This window comes from Dermochelys coriacea, chromosome 5, assembly GCF_009764565.3.
Source record: "Dermochelys coriacea isolate rDerCor1 chromosome 5, rDerCor1.pri.v4, whole genome shotgun sequence".
In the NCBI taxonomy this organism is placed as follows: Eukaryota; Metazoa; Chordata; order Testudines; family Dermochelyidae; genus Dermochelys; species Dermochelys coriacea.
This window is the reverse complement of record NC_050072.1, coordinates 121,916,304-121,938,505: the sequence shown is the minus strand read 5'-3', so window position 1 is coordinate 121,938,505 and position 22,202 is coordinate 121,916,304.

Below are 22,202 nucleotides of genomic sequence, written 5' to 3'. Positions count from 1 at the left end.
ACACTCAAATTACTCAAATTACTTTGAGCCAGATTTTGCCTCCCCTCTGCCCTTCCCTCCCCCTTCCATCAAACTTGCATTGAATAGCACCTTTTTCAGCTCAATTACTTCACATCAAACCTGATAGCTCATTAAGGGCTCATTTGTGGTGGCTTTTTTAGTCAGACCTGAGTAAGGTACACCCCAGACACTACACAAAGATATTTCATCCCAGGAAGTTGCAAGTGTCCTTTTAGTTTAGGGTTTTTTTCCTGCTTTTGTCCTCTTACATTAGATGTTGTTTAATTAGATCTTCTTTTGTGTAAATGTAAAATACTGTTCTGTTAGTCCCAGAACAAAACTGGATTTGCAATGTGATGTAATCGATCTGGCTGTGATGTAGATCATTTAGGTGTGTGCCATGTTAATTGTCAGGATGCTTTATGTGCTCCTAATGTGTTTGCAAGAACCAGATTGTTATAGCTGGCAAACTCAAGTCTCAATCCTTTCTCTTTACAGAAAGGGCCACAATAATCTCACCAATCTGCCTGTGCGTCAGTACTGACTTTAGCATTCCAATCTCCTTGTACAATCAGGATATCTTTCTTGTGTACCTTTATTGATGATGTCTCAAAGCTGATTGTAAAAATTTTCAATTTGCTCATCATAGTCTGTTGTAGGGCCGTAGACTTGTACCACTGTGATATGAAACAGTACTGCCTTTAGACGGATGAAAATAAGGCTGCTGGACATTGGGCGGCCTCCTAATACTGAATTCTTGATATCTTTATGCAGAAGAAATCCTATGCCGTTGATATGTTTGTCCTCTCCACTGTAATAGAGTACATGGCCTTCTTCCGTTAGTATCTCTCCAAAGTTCTTCCATCTGACCTCAGATTCCTAGGAGGTGCCAGGTGTATTGTTCCATTTCGTTCGTAAGTTCTTTCAACCTCCCTATTTGTCTCAGTGTCCTTACATTCCATGTGGCTATGGTGATAACTCTTCCACAGATCCTCTTTGTTGGGGTTACACCAGTAGTCTACTTGTCGCATCTGCCCTAGTGGGAAATGGATGGCACGATCATTATTAACCCAGGCTGCGATCAATCTGGTATGGACATCATTGACTTGCTCATCATATGGTGATTCTTGGGCAAATTTCTAACCTTGCGGAGCCCATCCCTCTCTAGGCAGCCCCCTTTTAATCGCCACCTCTGACATGCAGGAGGAGCAGTGGGCCTATTCTTTCCCTGGATCCACAGGGGACAGATTTCATTCTGGGATTAACAGAGCTAAAACAAGGAGCTTCACCAATGCTGATATTGGAAGTGATCACGACCTTGTGATGCAAAATCTTTGGCTGCGGCTAAGGAAAATCGTCAGGCCAAAGCTCACCAGAACCAAGTCTGATTTAGAAAGACTCAGACTGAAAAATTGCAGAGTCATTCCAAGCAATGATTGGTGTAAAATCTGCCCTGCTGTTTCCTCTAGAGGAAGATGTCGAAACAATGACCAACAATTTCAACGCTGTAATGAATGAGACAGCAATGCAAATCCTTGGGAAACATCATAAGAAGACAAAACCATGGGTTACAAATGAAATACTACAGATGTGTGACATTAGAAGAGACCTTCAGAGAGACAAGAACAGCACTGAGGGAGCTGATAAATACAGATCAAGAAAGGAATGAAGGTGGCCAAGGAGATATGGATTGAAAAACACTCTTCAATTTTAAAGCATTGTATCAATAATAAATAGCAAACGAGCCTTCCAGGTTGTAAAAGATCTGACGAAGGAAAGATGGACCAAGCTAAAGCAATTCAAGACAAAGAAGGGAACAGTCTTACAAAAGAAATGGACATCATCAATAGGTGGACAAACTACTGCTCTGATCTATACAACCACCAGACAAATAGCGATCCAAGTGTCTTAGACAGCCCAGATTCAACAGAGGAGAATGACAACTTTGCAATACTACATGAAGTGGAGACAGCTGTGAAATCACTCAAGAAGGGAAAGGCTACACATAGTGACAACATCCCAGCTGAACTGATGAAATTCGGAGGAGAAATAGTAATAGATGTACTCACCAAGATCTGGCAGACCGGTGAGTGGCCCTCCACTTGGATACAATCACTAATCACTCTCCCAAAGAAAGGCAATCTTCAATTGCGTCAATTACCAGACCATAAGATTAATTAGCCATCCCAGCAAAGTGATGTTGAAAGTCTTATTGAACAGATTGAAGCCACAAGCAGAGAATATCATAGCTGAAGAACAGGATGGCTTTCTTGCTTGGAAAAAGTACCACAGAACAGATTTCTAACCTTTGTGTTTTATGTGAGAAGTACTTACAACACCAGCAGGACATCTACCACGCCTTTGACTTCAAGAAGGCGTCTGACAAAGTATGACTCACAGCTCCCTGGGCAACCATGAAGTACAATGTTGGTCGTAAGCTTCTTACCATTAAACAACTTTATGCCAAGGCCAGCAGTGCAGTTCTCGTCAATGGCACAATAAGAATGGTTTCGCACCACTGTTGGAGTCCAGCAAGGCCACCTTCTTTTGCCCACACTGTTCAACATCTACTTGGAGCACATAATGACTGATGCCCTAGAAGATCACATATGCACAGTCTGCATTTGGGGGCAAACAATCTCAAATCTTTGGTTTGCTGATGGCATTGATGGCCTGGCAGGCAGCAAAGATGAACATGCCAACCCTGTGAAACAATTGGATGAAACCTCCGCAAAATATGGTATGGAAATCAGTGCAGAGAAAACCAAGCTGATGACAAACATGATGGGATCAGCTCACATATCGCTGTCAGTGGACAAGAGCTGGAGACAGTGAAACAATTCAAGTATTTGGGAGCAATCGTCACTGATGAAGGATCCAAGGCAGAAATTGAGGCAAGAACTGTGCAAACAGCAGCAGTGGCAAAGCTAAAGCCAATTTGGAGGAATAAGAACATCTCCCTGGAGTCCAAACTGAAACTGCTGCATGCATTGGTCATCTCCATTTTTCTGTAGCGTGCAAGACATGGATCCTTATAGCAGAACTTGAACAGAAAATACAGATAGAAATGAGATACTTATGTAAAATCCTGAGCATCTTCTACTTTGACCACGTTACTAATGAAGAGGTCCACAACATCACCCAATGCGCTGGGTCACGTGAAGATCTTCTGACAACTGTGAAGAAGCGCAAGCTGAAGTGATATAGCCATGTAACAAGATCATCTGGCCTATCCAAGATCATCCTCCAAGGGACAGTACAGGGTAAGAGAAGAAGAGGCAGACAGAAGAAGAGATGGACTGACAACATAAAAGAATGGACAGAAATGGACTTCGGAGACTCAAGCACTGACACAATTGTCAGGGGTGGAGACAATTGGTTGATTGCTCATCAATGATGGTGCCCCAACGACCAATGCGGTTTTGGGAGTGATGATGATGATGAAGCTACTGTTACTGACTCTTAAAATCAACACATGAATATGTTATAGCTATTTACTATACTCTATCCAGTATGAGACAAGCACTTGCCACAACATTACTTGGTCTTGCTATGGGTATCTGAAATGCAGAGCACATGGAACATGTTACTTTTTAAGTTAAAAAGCAATGCCAGTTGTTGTCTAAGCTCAGCATGTACTTCCCATGCCCACGTGCATATTTTATAACTGTTTTGGTTTGATAAAATAGATTTCCCCCCACACAAACACTCCTTCTTGCCCTAGTTTTATTTTTCAAAGTTAACACAATGAAGTTAACAGTTGGCAGCTAGGGTCTTCCTTGCCACAAAGTAACATGAAGAAAAAAAGCTGCAGATGTGGATTTGCAGTGAGAAGAGAAGCTATGGTTGTGAAGTGAAGCTGGAGAGTTACTAACTCTTTTTTTCTTAAATTTCTTTGTAGACATTCACAAGGAAAGCAAGAGAAGCAATTAAAAAGCCACGTCTGTTGCACAGGTCCTGACTCACAAAGCATGCCTGTGGAAGGTAAGGAGATGAGGGGGAAAATAATGTAATTCAAATCAGTATGAATAAGGTGGCAGTGGGGGCTGCCCTCTGTGGTAATCAGTTCCAGACTCCGACCCCGTTGTTGATGCAGGAATTCACCCAGAAATCATTCCAACCCCTTCCTCACTATCAGCAAACAGATAGCATCGCCTGGAATCCAACAGTCACTGATCAGGGGCCACCTCCTCTTTAGGCTTTGCTGATTCCCATGTGTGGGGCAGGCTCACAGGGATACACGCTCAGATTGCTTTCTGGATCTGTCCTACAGCCTGAGCACAGACCCCAAGCCCACAGTGCCTCTGTAGCAACACATGCCCCGTCCTAAAGCCTGCAATCCCTTTTCCAAAATGGCAATCCTGTTCTCCCTAATTGGAGTGAGCAGAGCTGGCAACATGTAGTAGGGGCAAGATTTCAAGCCAGCTCCGCATCTGCTCATGCCCCAGCCAAAGCAGATCTCTGGGGACATGGCCAGTCTTCCTCGAGCTGCTGATCTGTAGAGGGTACACTCCACACACTTCACAACAGCAGCTACAAAAATATTATTGGCCAGTTTAGCAGTTATTTTCCATAGTCCTGATCCTGCAAACACTTCTGCATGCTCAGTGACAGTGCTCCCCTTGCATATGTCACATCAGCCCCACACTAACCCCAGACCATTCTTGTCAGCTAGTGCTTTCCAGACATGAAATTGTCATTTCATAAGAAGGTCAAGTCATCCCACATACTACAGCTTTTGTGTGCCATTTCCCTGCAGGAATATGAGTTGAGGTTACTACTCTTAAATGTGGTGGCATGCTAATGTACCAATGTCTGTCAGTCTTCAATTGCAACTCTGGGCCCACTTAGTTAAATGTAGCTGTGACGCTCTGTACCTCAGTGGAACACCCAGCACCTCCATGTTCACCCTTGTAAGTTTGTCATGATGGGTGTCTTTGGAAGGCTCATGATACACTGAGCATTGTTACAGTAATGTTATAGTAAGGTTATAATTTCATGTATGTAGTTATGAGGCTGAAAATGTATCCTCACGGCTTAAAATAAGCCCAGGCTAAATCTCTAAGAACAGAGAGGCAGTTCACACCTCCTTAGGGCATGTATGGGACAAACCCAGCCCAGTCTCACAGGAACAAAGAATGCTGGCCTCGACAGCAACGAAAGAATCTGTTGGACTTTCCAGGGAGTCACCCCCCTTCCTTTGGTCAGTTTGGAACTGCGATGACTTAATGCTCACCTGATTCTGAATGCGGGGGGAGGAGGGGAGGGCAAAGCCAAGAGGGAAGAAAGAACATGATAAAAGGGAGAGACATTTGCTATGCTCTTCCTCTCTCTTCCACTTACATCTACAGACATCACCACCAAGCGACTGAAGCGCTGATCAAAGGGGAGAGCCTGGCTGAAGAGCAACCAGCCAACCTGTGGTGAGAAGCATCTATGTTTGTAAGGACGCTGAAAGTATTAAGATCAGCTTAGAATGCATTTTGCTTTTATTTCATTTGAACAAATCTGAATTGTTATGCTTTGACTTATAATCACTTAAATTTTATCTTTGTAGTTAATAAATCTATCTGTTCTACTGAAGCAGTGCGTTTGGTTTTAAGTGTGTATGAGTCTCCCCTTGGGATAACAAGCCTGGTACATATAAATTTTTGTTAAATTGACAAATTCGTATAAGCTTGCAGCATCCAGCGGGCATAACTGAACACTGCGAGATGGAGGTTCCTAGGGTTATGTCTGGGACTGGAGATATTGGCTAGTGTCTTTCAGTTGCACAATCCAAGGAGCAGCTTACATGCTAGAGGCTGTGCAAGAACAGCCCAGGGATGAGGGTTCTCACAGCAAAGCAGGGTAAGGGTGGCTTCCAGTGTCAAGGACTGAAGTGACCTAGTAGATCACTGGTCCAGATAACACTAGAGGGGAACGTCACAGTAGCCCAATGAGAGTTTTGCCCGAGAAGAGACTGCAGGACCAGAACCACAAGGTTACTTATTTTTTGGAGGAAATATCGCTATCCCCTGAGCAGACTAGTTATCCATCCAGGTGTATGTGGGCAGTACTGTAGTTGCATGTGGACTTTTACCATGTGCAGCAGCAGCCACATTATTCTTGTTTAGAACACTTCACATTAACTCCACACAAGTCATATTCTTAACTAGCTTCTGTGCAAAATAAGGAAAGTGGTGCAGTGCATCTCACCACTTCTTCTAACAGAGCTGAATCTATAGCCCTAGCAAAGTGTTCTGCTTATTCTATTCAGCTCCCAATAGGCAGTTAAAGCAAACCATCTAGATAAATGTTCTTGCTTTGATTCTATTTTTCCATCTTCAATCATTGGCGATCCCTAGAGGTCAAGGATGATCTTTCACAAGTTTTATTTTTTATGGGTTCTTTGACTGAGGAGTCTGATCTTTCAGCCACAGGCTCATTGGCAGACATTGGCAGGTGGTGTTGGAATACAGAGTTGGGCTGTGATTATTGCGTGACAATTGTCTTTCCTTTCTTTTCTGGTGTTTTTCTGTGACCAGGGCAAGGCAATTTTCCTCAAAAAGTGGACATTCCCTCTCTGACAAGTCTTCTCCAGTTATCCCTATCCTGGGATGCTGTCTCCCAGCATGTGGCGTTGATGCCACATCTCTTGATGTTTATCTTGAGGGTGTCTTTAAAGCATTTCTTTTGGCCTCCCCCTTTCTTTTCTCCTTTGGTGAGCTGGCGGGGCAGCCCATCCATATAGGCGAACTGGGTGATCATCTTGGGTGCCAAGTTAAATGGGGCTCCAAATTCAAAGAAAAAAATCAAATTTAAAAAAAGATGGAAAAACCCAAATAAAACAAAGATGTCATTATTTCAATTCCCATGCACATACGGAGGTAATATGAATTATAATTTCTCTACATTTCTGTGAATTAAATATGTCAAATCTTTTATTTACTGCAAAAATATTGTAGCAATTTTTTTTTCAATTTACCACGAAGGGTCAAGATGACCCACTCCGCAATTTTGATAAGCAATAACTCAGCCACAATGAAACACCTCCGCCAGCAGCAAGAGCTGCAATGCTGTGACACCTAACTCAAATATACATCAAGGTCACATAGCCAGAAATTCATGTAGAGCGGAGATATCTTGAGTTGATGCATGTCAAACAGTCATTTTAACACACATCACAGGTAGATGGTTAAGAATGGAGAGAATACTGTGGAAAATTGTGTTTCTTGGTGCCAAAGAATAAAGAACATCTTTCAGCATTATAAATCCAAAATGTGAGTATCTTTAAGCATTATCAAACCTTAGTGTTATCAGGAGGTATAACTATGAACTTTTCTTTGTTATAAATGGTTCGCATGTAATAAAGTCCATAAAAGAAAACAGTATTAAAGCTTAGACTATGAAAGTGATGACATCACACTCCAAGTGGGTAACCATGAGGAAGGGGATTACTTTCCAAACAACCAGTGTCAGGTTAATGTTGAAAGGTCATTTTGTTTCCGTGTTAAAAACTGTAACTGTTTTAATAGGTAAGTGAGTGTATGTTGCTAATAATTGAACCTTTAAGCAGTGAAAAGATGTGTTCAGATGGCTGCAATGTGGCTTAAATCGCCAACCACATGGTGTCTCAGCCATCCTTAATGCTATAATGCTTGCAGTCAGGAGCACAGTATGTAATATTCAAATGCCCCATGGTAGAAAGAGGGGGAAAAAAACCTCAGGAGCTGAGTATCATAAATGAAAGGCTGAGAAGGAAAAGGACCAAGCAAAACAGCAGGGATCTTTTCTGAAATATCTTCTCTTTAATCCAAATAAAGATGGAAGCAGTTCAGAGTCCAGATGAAGGAATTTTACTTGGAGAGAAGGTTAGGTCACATCTGCATGGAAGCAGTTTGGAACATCAAGATGAAGGTATATTACTTCAAGATGAGGATAGCTCACAACCACAAAAAGAAAAGGAGTACTTGTGGCACCTTAGAGACTAACAAATTTATTTGAGCATAAGCTTTCATGAGCTACAGCTCACTTCATTGGATGCATTTGGTGGAAAATACAGTGGGGAGATTTTTATACATACACAGAACATGAAACAATGGGTTTTATCATATACACTGTATGGAGAGTGATCACTTAAGATGAGCCATCAGCAGCAGCAGGGGGGGAAAGGAGGAAAACCTTTCATTGTGACAAGCAAGGTAGGCCATTTCCAGTAGTTAACAAGAACATCTGAGGAACAGTTGGGGGTGGGGTGGGGGGAGAAATACCATGGGGAAATAGTTTTACTTTGTGTAATGACTCATCCATTCCCAGTCTCTATTCAAGCCTAAATTAATTGTATCCAGTTTGCAAATTAATTCCAATTCAGCAGTCTCTCCTTGGAGTCTGTTTTTTGAAGTTTTTTTGTTAAAGTATTGCCACTCTCAGGTCTGTAATCGAGTGACCAGAGAGATTGAAGTGTTCTCCAACTGGTTTTTGAATGTTATAATTCTTGACGTCTGATTTGTGTCCATTTATTCTTTTACATAGAGACTGTCAGGTTTGACCAATGTACATGGCAGAGGGGCATTGCTGGCACATGATGGCATCTATCACATTGGTAGATGCGCAGGTGAATGAGCCCTCTGATAGTGTGGCTGATGTGATTAGGCCCTATGATGATGTCCCCTGAATAGATATGTGGACAGAGTTGGCAACGGGTTTTGTTGCAAGGATAGGTTCCTGGGTTAGTGGTTCTGTCGTGTGGTTGCTGGTGAGTATTTGCTTCAGGTTGGGGGGGCTTTCTGTAAGAAAGGACTGGCCTGTCTCCCAAGATCTGTGAGAGTGATGGGTCATCCTTCAGGATAGGTTGTAGATCCTTGATGATGCGTTGGAGAGGTTTTAGTTGGGGGCTGAAGGTGATGACTAGTGGCGTTCTGTTATTTTCTTTGTTGGGCCGGGCCTGTCCTGTAGTTGGGGACTTCTGGGTACTCTTCTGGCTCTGTCAATCTGTTTCTTCACTTCAGCAGGTGGGTATTGTAGTTGTAAGAATGCATGATAGAGATCTTGTAGGTGTTTGTCTCTGTCTGAGGGGTTCGAGCAAAATGCGGTTATATCGTAGAGCTTGACTGTAGACAATGGATCGTGTGGTATGATCTGGATGAAAGCTAGAGGCATGTAGGTAGGAATAGCGGTCAGTAGGTCATACAGCTTAACATGGCTGCTACTCTGAAACCACAAAAAAAGCAGTTTGGAAACTCAAGATGATGGAAACTTCTAGATGAAGGCAGCTCACAGCATCAGACTGATATGGAAGTGGAGAAAATTTATTCACCTTTAGAGACACATGCAGAAATTGAAGTAAATGAAGTAGAAGGAAGAAAGGATGAGGAAGTTAAACAAGTTACAGTATGGGGACCCAGCTTCATGACCCAGATGTGATGACAGTGTGCGGCAAATTCTCGTGGAACATGGACCCGAACAAGTTCATGAATTTCCCTTTCCCAAGGATGGAAATTCTCTGCTCAGCATTACAAGAGGAAACTCATTAATGGGGAAGAAATTCATCAAAACTGGCTACAATATTCAGTGTCAAAGGACTCTGTTTTGCTTTTGCTGCAAGTTGTTTAGAAATCAAGCAATTTGTACATTGCTTACTGAAAATGGTTCGAAGGACTGGAAAAACATATCTTCAATTCTCTTCACATGAAAGTACAGAACATTTGGAATGTTTTCAAAATTTGAAAGAACTTTATGATTGGGGGGGAAAAAAAAGGAAAAATGATAGAAGAAAGTTTACTTGTGATCAAGGAAAAAAGAATATTGGCAACAAATATTAGAGTGATTGCTTTAGTGAGTTCTCAGAGGGCAAAATTTAGCATTCTGTGGCCACGGTAGAAATGAAAAATTATACACTCCAGGTAATAAACTTTTTAAAATTTGTTGAATATCTAGCTTTGTTTGATCCAGTCATGAAGGAGCATCTACATAAAATTACTGATCATGAAACACACAGGTTCATTACTTAGGAAAAAATATGCCCAATGAACTAATTCAAATCCTATGAAAAAATTGTAGAAGCTGCCCATTCTGAAAAATACTTTTCAATAATATTGGACTGTACATCAGATGTGAGTCATTGAACATTCGTTTTGTGGATATGGAAGTCCACAGATGAAGATAATGTTGAAATGCTCATAAAAGGAACACTTTTGGGTTTTGTACCACTGAAGGAGATGACTGAAGCATTTGACTGAAACTATTCTACAAGAGCTTGAAACAATGTCATTATCTGTTGAAAACAAGGCTATGACAATGAGAGTAATATGAAGGGTAAAGACAATTGTGTGCAAAGGAGAATGATGGAAATCCATCCTAGGGCCTTTTTTGTTCCTTGAAGTGTGTATTCTCTGAATTTGGTTGTCAACGTTGCTGCTAGATGCTGTTTGGAGGCAAGCAGTTTTTGACCTGGTGCAACTTGTTTATGTGGTTTTTCCTCAGGCTCAACACACCATTGGGAGATTCTGACTCACCATGTGAATTCTCTAACTGTGAAACCACTTAGTCAGACAAGATGGGAGAGTCGCATTGATGTTTTTGAAGCCTCTTTGCTATGAACTTGGAAACATTTATGATGCCCTAATTGAAATTTCTGATGATACGACCTTTACTGGATCATCTGGCAATATGGCATGTTCAGATGCTGAAGCTCTTGCAAATGGCCTTTCCACGTTCAAATTTGACTTAACTCATTTTGTGGTATAACATCCTTTTCAAGATTAACCTCACTAGTAAGCAGCTTCAGGAAAAACTTTAAACATACATTCTGCTATTCAAAAACTGCAGCAAACTAAAAATATTCTGGAGGAATTCAGAAGTGATGAAGGGTTCGGAAGAACACTGGTAGATTCTCTCAAGCTTGCTGAAGAAAGACTTTCCAACAGAATTTGAATCAGAGCCAGTTCACATTTGGCAAAAAACAGCAGTTTTCGTATGAAGGATGACATACCCATTCAGAACCCAAAACAAAGATGCAAAGTGAATTTCTACTTCGCAGTCCTTGATACTGCTAGTCACTCGGTTGACAAAAGATTTCAACAGATGCAGCAGCTAGAGTCAGTATTTGGCTTTCTATATTATATCCACAGCTTGCAAAAGAAAACAGGAAAACAGATAAGAGAATTTTGTATAAAACTGGAGTTGGCATTGACTCATGAAAATTCAAAAAAACATTGATGCTACAGTTTTGTGTAGTGAGCTTCAGGTTCTCAAGATGACTTAAACATTCCACTCCTGAAGTACTGAAGTTTATGAAAACAAACTCCAGACAGTTTTCCAAAACATTTTTATAGCTCTACACATTCTTTTAACTTTGCCAGTTTCTGTAGCTAGTGGGGAACAAAGTTTCTCAAAGTTAAAATTGATAACATCTGCATTCAACAATGGTGCAAGAGACTTGCTCGACTTGCCACAATGTCAGTAGAGCATGAAATAGCTGGAAAACTAGATCTAAAAGAACTAGTGACTGAATTTTCAAAACTTAAAGCAAGAAATCATATTTTAAGAGCACAGTTTTATTCAGTGTTTTGTAAATACAGGTTAAAGCTCATTGAAGAGTTTTTTCTTATTTCTTTCTATATTGGATGTGGTGGTAATGACAAAGCAGGATAGCAAAATGGATTTTGGTTTTGTAATTAAAATTAACATTTTTAATGCATTATTTGAAATTGGACTGAAATATCATCTAGCTGTCGTGTACAAATCTATTCTGAAAATGTTGTCTCTTATCTGATCTCAGAAACATTGGTTGGACAGACAGGTGTACAGACAAACCGAATATTAAGCCTGTTTAAAAACACCCACTTTTAAAAAAAAAAAACAGTAAAAGGAAAAAAGGGGCAAAATGTTTCCCAGTTTACCAAAAACCTCAGCCTAGATTTGCCCTTGGGGTTTGGGGGTGCCGACTGCATGGTTCGGCTAGGGCACCAGTTGCTGGCAGCTAGTCTAGGGCTACCCCTGTCAGTTGGGCATTCAGCAGCTGTTTTGGTAAACTTGCATCAGGCATGCACACATGATTCCTGCTCCACCTCAGCTGTTGCTGGATAATCAGGGCCTCAGCACTGAAAATGTTGGCCTCTGTGAGGACATTGACATCAGTGTGGTGATCCTCCCACTCTATTTTGAGGATCTTCTGAAGAAAGTGCTGGTGCTGGCATTTTAGGTGTTTTCTATAGGTCACTCAAGTCTCGCAGCCATAGAGGAGAGTTGGATTACCCCTGCTTTACAAACTATGTCTAGTGTGTTCTGATGTTGTGATTGAACACACACCTGACAAGAGTCTGCCAAAGGCAAGGCTGGAACAGCGGATTCTGTGCTGAATCTCAACGTTCATATCTGCCCTCCTGTGAGATGGCTGCCAAGATAGGCAAAGTATTCTACACTTTCCAGTTCTTTGTCAATTTGTAGATCTTCCTTGCTGGGTCTGATTGACTGGGAACTGGCTGGTGGAGAGATTTTGTTTTGATGACTTTCAGAGTTAGCCCTAGGTTTTTGTAAGCTTCAGAGAAGCGGTTAAGGGCTGTTCATAGACCCTCCTTTGTGTGCCACTACAGCACAATCATCCGCATAGTGGAGTTCAGTTATTGTTGCCAATATTTTAGTTATGGCACGGAGATGGGAAAGGTTGAAGAGGTTGCTGTCAATGTGCTGTGGTAGATGGTCTTGGGTTAATATTTTTATAGCTGCTGAGATGGAGGAAAGGATGGGTGCCAGTACACAGCCTTGTTTTACACCAGTTCTGATGACAAAGGGCTCAGAGGTAGAGCCACTGCACAGGATGGAGGCAGTCATCTGGTCGTGGAGGAGTCTTGCATTGGTGATAAATTTGCTTGGGCAGCCAAACTTTAGCATGATTTTCCACAGAGCCTCACGGTTGACTAAGTCGAAGGCTTTGGTCAGATCAATAAAGGCCATATACAGCCCCTGGTGCTGTTCTTGACACTTTTCCTGGATCTGCCTGGCTGTGAAAATCATGTTGGTAGTGCCCCGTGGGGGTCTGAAGCCACACTGCGGCTGTGGAATTACTTCCTCTGCAAGAGGCAGCAGGCAATTCAGTAAGATTCTAGCAAGAATCTTCCCAGCGATGGAAAGGAGGGCAATGCCTCAATAGTTGTCAGTCAGCCGTCTCCCTTTTTGAAAATGGTGATGTTACATAATGCTAAGTCAGCAGGGATTTCTTCAGTGCACCAGCTTTTGAGGAGCTACAAGTGAAGTAGTCAGTGTTTCTACCCCCACTTTCAGTACTTCAGCTGGTATGCCATCAGGACCTGGTGCTTTATTGTTCATTTGTTTAATTGTTGTTTTGCAGACCTCCTCAGGTTTTGATGGGTTGGCAAGAGTTTCCCAGATTGGGTGCTGAGGGATGGAGACATTGGTGTCATCAGTCAGTCAATTCTCAATTTAGAAGCTTTTGGGTGGTTGGTCCAGCGCTCTTTGATGGAATCATTATCTTTAAGATGGGTAGTACCACCTTCAGATCTCAGAGGTGTGAGGCCACACGAGCTTGGTCCATACAGGGTCTTTGTCTCTCCAACTTTTTTTCTTCTTATAGAAGTATGAGAAGAGCAACCAATACTTAAAAGGAGCAACAGAGTATATATGTAGTGTGACAACGTTCCTCCTCTACTTTGGTGGGTCTTGCACATATTGGCGGATTTGCTCACCTTGGAGCTTCACAACAGCCTTCCGTTTGGCTGTTTTCATGAACCCACAGTCCAGGTCAACTCCTCCTGTGTCTGACCAGGAGTTGGGAGGTTTTGGGGGAACCCAGGACCACTCTCTACTCCGGGTTCCAGCCCAGGGCCCTGTGGAATGCAGCTGTTTAGAGTGCCTACTGGAACAGCTGTGCAACAGCTTCAACTCCCTGGGCTACTTCCCCATGGCCTCCTCCCAACACCTTCTTTATCCTCACCACAGGATCTTCCTCCTGGTGTCTGATAATGCTTGTACTCAGTCCTCCAACAGCATGCATTCTCACTCTCAGCTCCTAGCATCTCTTGCTCCCAGCTCCTTTACATGTGCACCACAAACTGAAGTAAGCTCCTTTTTAAACCCAGGTGCCCTGATTAGCCTGCCTTAATTGATTCTAGTAGCTTCGATTGGCTGCAGGTGTTCTAATCAGCCTGTCTGTCTTAATTGTCTCCAGAAGGTTCCTGATTGTTCTGGACCCTTCTGTTACCTTACCCAGGGAAAAGGGACCTACTTAACCTGGGGCTAATATATCTGTCTTCTATTACTCTCCTGTAGCAATCTGGCCCGATCCTGTCATGGTAGATTATACCCACAATATTTGGGATGAGGAGGGGGTAGAAGGACAGGTTCCATGTGCGCACACACCTTTCATGAACAGAAGTTTTCAGAATTTTATTAAAAGCATGATTTTCAAAATTAAGTTGAATATTTGTAAGTCCCTCCTGAAAACCCATCTGATCTGCTGCCTTCAGTGAATCTACATGACCTCTTCAAGGCATTTCCAAGTATTATGCTGACCACACTACTTGTATGTTCTTCTGCTTAACCTGTGTCTGTCAGTCCTTCGATTTGGAGCTCCTTGGGGGAGCGACCATGCCTTCTTGTCAGCCTAGAAGGCACTTAACTACTGTCAACAAATAAATGTAAGCATTTAAATGCTCCTCTACAGAGTCCAAGGACATAACACTAAGTGGACCGCATGCATAAGTTCATAGAGTCCCTTCAAACAGTTTATAAGAGCAGCTTTTCCCATGCTCCGTTCCCCTCACATAAGTCAGTTCAACTCACTGCTTTCTCTGGCAGCTGCCATCTTTCCCTTTCTCACCATGGCTCTCTTTTTCCACCCTTCTTCCACTTGAGGCTGTCCCCCTCATTCCCATGTCCTTGCACGTTAAGCTAAATATGAGCCTCCCCGCTTATCCAGCTCATTGATAGCTCTGTAGAGCACAAGACAACCCCAAACAGTCCCCCATCACAGCACACGTGAGGCAGGAGACGGTTAGCAGCTCTCTCCCCAAATGTAGCTCATAGAGCTGGCTGCATCAGGGGCCACCATGGCAGCTAGCTGGGGAGCGGATCAGAGAGCCATGCAGGGGAGCAGCAAGCCTTTAAGGAACTGCCAGCTGCTTCCCCACATCCCTAACAGTAGCAGGAATGAAATGGCATTAGAGCCTGAGATGGACACATCCTGTCCCCTCATCATCATCCCATCCTTCTATCAGTCTAGGACAGGGGTCGGCAACCTTTCAGAAGTAGTGTGCCAAGTCTTCATTTATTCACTCTAATTTAAGATTTTGCGTGCCCGTAATACGTTAACATTTTTAGAAGGTCTCTTCCTATAAATCTAATATATAACTAAATTATTGTTGTATGTAAAGTAAGGTTTTTAAAATGTTTAAGAAGCTTCATTTAATATTAAATTAAAATGCAGATCTTATCAGTTTACTGTGATCCTTGCTTTTCCTTGCTGAGTTTTCCAATGTCTGGCACATATTTGGATACTTTAAGCTGCACACAGGCTTCTGAGTGATCAGTTGTTAACTGGCTCCAAGAGGGACAGAGGACAGATTTCATGTGTGAAAATACCTGTTCACATAGGTATGTGGATCCAAATGCTGAAAGCACTGCAAATGCAATTTTCTTCACACAGTTAAATTTCAGAGGCAGGGACGTCCAGCAAGTCAGAATAGAGGCCCCATGATCTCTCTCAGTAGCTTCAAGTGCACTCCGCAGATCTCCAAACTCTGATGCCCACAATTCTGAGCTTTTAAACTGAATGAGCTTCATTTTGAAGTCTTCCACACCCATCCACTGAAATACAGACAAATCCAAGTCGCTTTCATTGAACCTTTCAGGTTTAATTAGAAAAGAAAGCATTGGGCCAAATAGGTAGAAATCTTGAAATCTGTCAGAAAACTCTGATTCCAGTTCTTGCATGTACAGACTAATCTCAACGTCAAATGCAGTGCACTGTTCCATGTGGTATGATAGTGATGTAAGCAGCAAATCAGGACTTAAAAATATCCCAGTACCGTGGCACTGGAACAACTTTTAAGGTGGGGGTACTGAGCAGCGCCCCCTCTTGCCCTTCTCTGCACCCCTCACTGCCCCAGGCCGGGGCCGGCAGCTGGGACCCCAGGCCAGCAGCAGAGCCCCCCGGACTGGTGGCCAGAACCTGGGACTGGCAGCGGGCTGAGCGGGGCTGGCAGACGGAACCCCAGGCCAGCAGCAGAGCTGCTGGGACCAGCAGCAGGCTGAGCGGGGCCGGCAGACAGTACCCCAGGCCAGCAGTGGAGCCCCCGGGACTGGTGGCCAGGACCCAGGCAGTGTGAGTGCCACTAAAAATCAGCTTGCATGCTGCCTTTGGCACGCATGCCATAGGTTGCCTACCCCTGGTCTAGGATTTCATAGGTTGCCCATCACTCTAATAATAGCTGGGTACTTCCTGCTTCTGTCCCAACAGATCAGATAGGAGGAGTGGCACTCTAGGATCTCATTTTGGCTCCTGTCCCCAAGTGCTGATGGTGATCCTCAGTCTCTGGGTCCCTCAGAACTGGGGGGGAAGGGGGGAGATTATATGGGGGCAATTACTCTCATGGATCAGTCCAATGTAAAATGCAAAAAGTAAACAGCATAGATTCTAGGAAAGTACATTAGATTCTTGCCGTTTTTAATCATTTCAATGATCTAGCAACAAGGAATAAAAAAGATACATGGACTAGATCCTCAGGTGTATCTGTGCTCTGTCTGCTTTCTCTCTCAGTAATAGTTCCAACTTCTCCACTGTGACTACCTTCCATACTTCAATAATCTATTCCAGGATTGGTAAAGCAAAAAGGTGAATCCCCTTTTCCAGCATCCATTTCTTTTCTAAAACTTAATTACAAGTTAAGCTGGAGAGTTCTATCTCCATCTACTGATGTAAAACAGCAGTTTGCTGATTAAAAGTCACCATAGGAAGCTTTACCCATGAATTGGTGGATAGAATACAGTTTGTTATTTATAAAACATATTGGATAGCTATTATTTTTGTTCCACTTGTCTTGCTTTTCTGCATGGCTTGGTTCAGCCTCTGCAAAGCTGTCTTAAAATTCTAGTCTACTGTATATTCAGTTTGTTCATTTAGGCTTATTTATACATGTGCATAATGAACAACAAAATATTTACATCGCTTTATCCTTCTATGGAGATTTTGAACAACTTGCATTAGAAAAATACAGATAACTCCATTATGTGTTGTCTGTAAATCCTATTCTGCTACAGAATTAATTGAAACCTCCAACAAACAAAAGGAGAGTCTTCTTTCAACTCTAAAAGCCAATATTTGAAACTATTTTGGTCTTCTCACAGTGATGTGTTTGCATACATTAATGTTTGTTTTTAACTTGCCCTAAGGGTGTTTTTGAGTCAATATTTTTTGACACAAAACAAATGTGACATTATAATACAGAGGGCCAAATCCTCAGCTGGCATCAACTGGTATAGCTCTACTGACTTCAATAGAGTTGTGTTGATTTACACCAGCTGAAAATCCAGTCTACAGTCAAGCCTGTTCTAGAGGATAGTCTTTGAAGACACATGACCTCACTGACTACATGCTCCCATGTGGCTAGATCTGGAAGGCTCTCCAGTTTTCAGTCCCCATGCCAACACATACTCCAGGCCAGTGGTGTTCGGATTCCTCCCACATCAGCTGTCTGCAGACAATTCCCACAGCTCCTTCCTGGGCTCACTGTGTATCTGTGTTTTTTCCTCTGAACCCACAACCTCTCTATTGTCCCATGCTCCACAATCTCTCAAGGTTTTTTTTCCAGGATAGGGATTTGCAGCCGGGCCCTAGCATCCCCCAACAAATCCCACATGAAAATAGAAACTTAAATCACTTCTGCCTTACTCCTTGAACTTTCACCCCTCCTAAGTTTCCCCTTTGCTCTCTTCCTCAGCTGAACACCCCCCAGGAGATCTAAATTATGCCCATTTATCAAGGCTAACCAGCAGACCTTGCTCCATCTCAGTGGCTTCTCTGCTGTCCTCTTGCCAATATCCTCTTCTGTTCAGTTCAGTTCAGTTCAGTTCAGTTCAGTTCAGTTCAGTTCAGGCCAGGCCAGGCCAGGCCAGGAAACCACCACAGCCCACCTCACCTCCTCCTTTAGCCCTGAAGCTCTTCCTTTATAGTAGCTACCCAGCTGGGTCTCATCCTTAATTAGGCTTGCCATGCCCTGTAGTTGCCATCAGGTGTCCTAATTGAGTCTCTAGCTCCCCTTAACACTTTCAGGGAGGGATACACACTCCTTAACAATCTTGTATCATTGAATTAAATGGGAGTTTTGCTTCATTAAAAACTGAGTAAAGTCTACAGCAAATGGGCCCCATAGCATAGATATTAAGTAAAGATTAACATTTTTCTTTTCAGAATATTTAAGGCCATCAAAAATAGCATCTTAGTTTATATTTTACTACTCCTTGGGGAAAAAAATGTGAATTTAGTTATTGTGAAAGATACCAGAGTGAGAGCTCTGAATAATGGCATAATCTGTTTATCCACAGAACACACACTGTTGCATTGGTAGGGGGAGTACAAACTCTACCCTATCCATGTATTTGAAGCCTCACCTAAAAGGACAAGCTCTCAGAGACAGAACAGTGCAGTTCAATGCTGCTAAAAATCTTTATCCTCTTTGCTGAAAATGTCAACAAAGATGCTAAAGGTGGTGGATATGGGGAATGTTGGCAGTTGTCCAATGAGGAATGAAGTCTACCAATTTAATTTCACATAGTTCCCAAACAACCATTAGTGAGGAAGGATTTTCAATTGAATTTCCTCTGAAAATGCCACAGTGACTCTGGATGTCTGAGTTTTAGGAGGCTACGTTAGTTTTCTCTTACAACTGGGATTTGTTTTTCAAGTATTTTAATAATGCCAAAATACTTCTTATGGGAGAAGATCTGCTAATGTTGCCAAATGTCTTCCAATCTATACAAGATTGAAAACACCAATATTTGTTAATGTACATAAACAAGAGATACTTAAACATAGGCTGAATCTTCCCTCATGTTTTCTAGCAAACGATGGGTGAGATTTCAAGGGAAGACCTGTTTTCTTTGAGGCGATCAGCTGTCAGTATTTATCAAAGGGGCTGAAAGGTCAAGCCAGGAGCAGCACAAGTCCTTGGTGACTTCTGCTGAAATCAAAATGGACCATTTATTGAATTGCAACAATATGGAAGACAGTCTAGAAAGTCTTTCACAGACCACGGGAACCACAACACGGACTGAATCAGGGGCAATTCACCTAGTGTCAGTGAATAGTTTTCTTTGTTTACTGAGTTAATACTTTTACTCAAATTAGGCTGGTATAATTTTATTTTATTCTCAGGACCAATTGGTCTTATTGCTCTATGCTAGTGACAAGAAGAGGCATTTGTCTTAGGGCTCATCCATCTATTGTTCCACTCTGGAAGACACAGATAATTTTATTTTATTAATTAGGTCTGCTACTATCGTGATTTCCTTTGTGCTGATCAAAATGGTAGCATCTGCACATCCTTTTGGGGCATGACATGATAAAGCCAAGTGCCAACAAATACTCAGAAATCTGTAGATTATACAGATAAAGGCCTTAAATAGGAAGATGCAGCTGATAAAACATGTCAAAGACACACCTTGTATTTGGCACGTATACTTCATTTTAAAAAAAATTTCTTTCAGTAACAGTTGCACACGAATGAGAAGTGGATGTTTAGCTTCACGGTGAAATAAAAACTGTATTACGGACTATGGCTAGTCTTACTGGCCTTGGCTCCTTCTCTCATCGGTGATTCCACTGTAAAAATATTATTATACTTCTGTATAAGTTGTACATACTGTGACAGAGTGGGATAGGTCTGCATCAAATTGTGAACTCCATTTAGCTTTCTGATCACCATTTTGTTTCAAGACCTCCTGTAAAACTTTTTATAGAATCACTTGGTTGTGTTTAAGAGATGCTGGAAGTGCATAAGTCTGATGGAAGCTAGCATCTGTCTGGCTGAGGGGAAAAAGCACTCGAGTGCTTACCCACTGACTGGAGAGTAGATACCTCAAGCTGGCAAGTCAAAGAAAAGGAGACTTCAAATAAATCAAAGTGTGAATGTAAGCAATTACTGATGTGTTTTATCTTTATTTCTAGTTTAATAACTTCTATTGAATGTGGCTCATGCCAAGTGGCAGAGTATTGGATCAGGCCCGTCATGTGAAATGAGTTTGACACCCCTGGATTAGAATTTCTCTGCCTAGACACATGGCAACAAGGATCAGAGACTGTTTTTAAGGAAGAGTGCACTCTGTGGAAGGGGTGGTGAGTCTAGTACTATATGCCAGAAGAAAAGGCTGGAGGGAAAGACTCTGCCTAGCCTGAACCAGACCTCGGACTCATCAAAGGAGCGAGACCAGACTAAGTGATGGCAAAGGGTGTACATCTTAGGCCTTTTGCTGTTTTCAAAAATTTGTAACTCTCTTGTGCTTTGAAGAGTAAAGTGTCTGATGGTTAAGAAATTCCTTTGCTAATCCTGTCTTGGATTGCTTTCATGGCATGTTGTCTTCAAAGGAGATAAACTGGGAAAGAGAGTACCCACATCCAGGTGGAACATTAGCAGAGTGTATAGATGTAACTAGGGCTCAGGAGGTCTGAGACACTGGTTTCAGAACCTAAGCAGCCGGGCGGCAGAACCACACAACCCAAGGAAGAACTTGGACAAGAGATCTGTGCCTGGGAATGTACCCTTGAGAGTGGACTCAGTCAGACCCAGAGGATTTAGAAGCACATAGCGCCCCAGATTGGGCACACTTACAACAGACTGCTGACTATCCAAAAGAGAGGACTTGGCCAGCTTGTAACACAGACATTTATTATTTGCAGGGTATTTTGACTTTTATGTTTATTGAATGTAAAAATTAAAAATTAATCATAACACAGGCAAGTAAGTGCCATGGTTTGGAGAAACATTTTATGAAAATTATTTAAATAAAATATAGTGGTCCCTTTCATGCCATCAATTTTTTAAGTAGAATTTCCCATTCAGGCCAATAAAGAGTTCCACTTAAAAATCAGTGGCACAGTAGGGACCAGTATGCTGATCATGGATTTATTAAAAAACAAAAACAAACCCACACACACATAAAAATTCCCCTGTATGAATTTCTGAATGAAGACTTGTTTGAGTCTATTAGTATTTTCAAAAGCAAGAAACATTTAATTTTGCTCTTCAAGGATTTGAGTTTTTCTTTTTGTTTCTCTTTTTCTTAAACTGACTAAAAACCCTACAGGGCTTTTACTTATATAATTGAATAAAATTTACATAAAATTGCCATAATTATATTGTTATAGGAAAAAGAGCCACTATCACCATCCTTTGGTCCTGGGTCAGGCTGTAACAGCATTTGAAAACTAGCTCCACTTCTAATAGTTTCTTTATCTGAACTAACAACAGTGTCCAAAGAACACACAATATCATGACCCTGCTCTGAACTGTAATATGATGGCCCTGGAGTTTCATAAATAAAAGGTGCCTCATTAATACTTGATGTGGAGGCACTGGCATATGCTTATTCTGAATCTGCTTTATTTGGAGTTACTGTAATAACTGAGTACAGATGGCTTCTGTTTTCATTTGAAGGAAAGGCATAATCATAAGCAGCAAATCGACCATGTGATTGCACATTACAGGGAGATTGGATGACAGTGATGAATTCAGATAAAAAAATTGTCAGTGTAATGGAGCAAGGAAGATTGTGACTCTTCAGCAAAGATGTGACACTCCACGTTATCTTCAGTCACAACACTGAAGTGTCTGTTTAGCTAATCATTGGCTCTTAGCCAATCAGCACCAGATCAGACTGTCAGTTTATGCTTTCACTGTGTTTCACAATTCAGTGAAGAAGTGCAGTGCTTCTGCTGAAAAATTCAGCTAAAGTATCTCCATAGCTGCCAACATTTTGAATATTTCTTGCATGTCCTGCAGGGTGATGCAGAGTTCTTCTGGAGGTCACGTTGTTGACTTTGCTCCTCAGACATTTTCTGAGCATTAGGCTTTCTCCTTATCATAAGCTCTCTCTCATCGTCTCACAAATTCTTCACAGTCTCAGCTGTGCTGGCTGACCTGAAAATCTGCTGTCATACAATATCTTATTGTCTGTTGGTGAAATGGTCTTTCCAAAGGATGTATGACTCA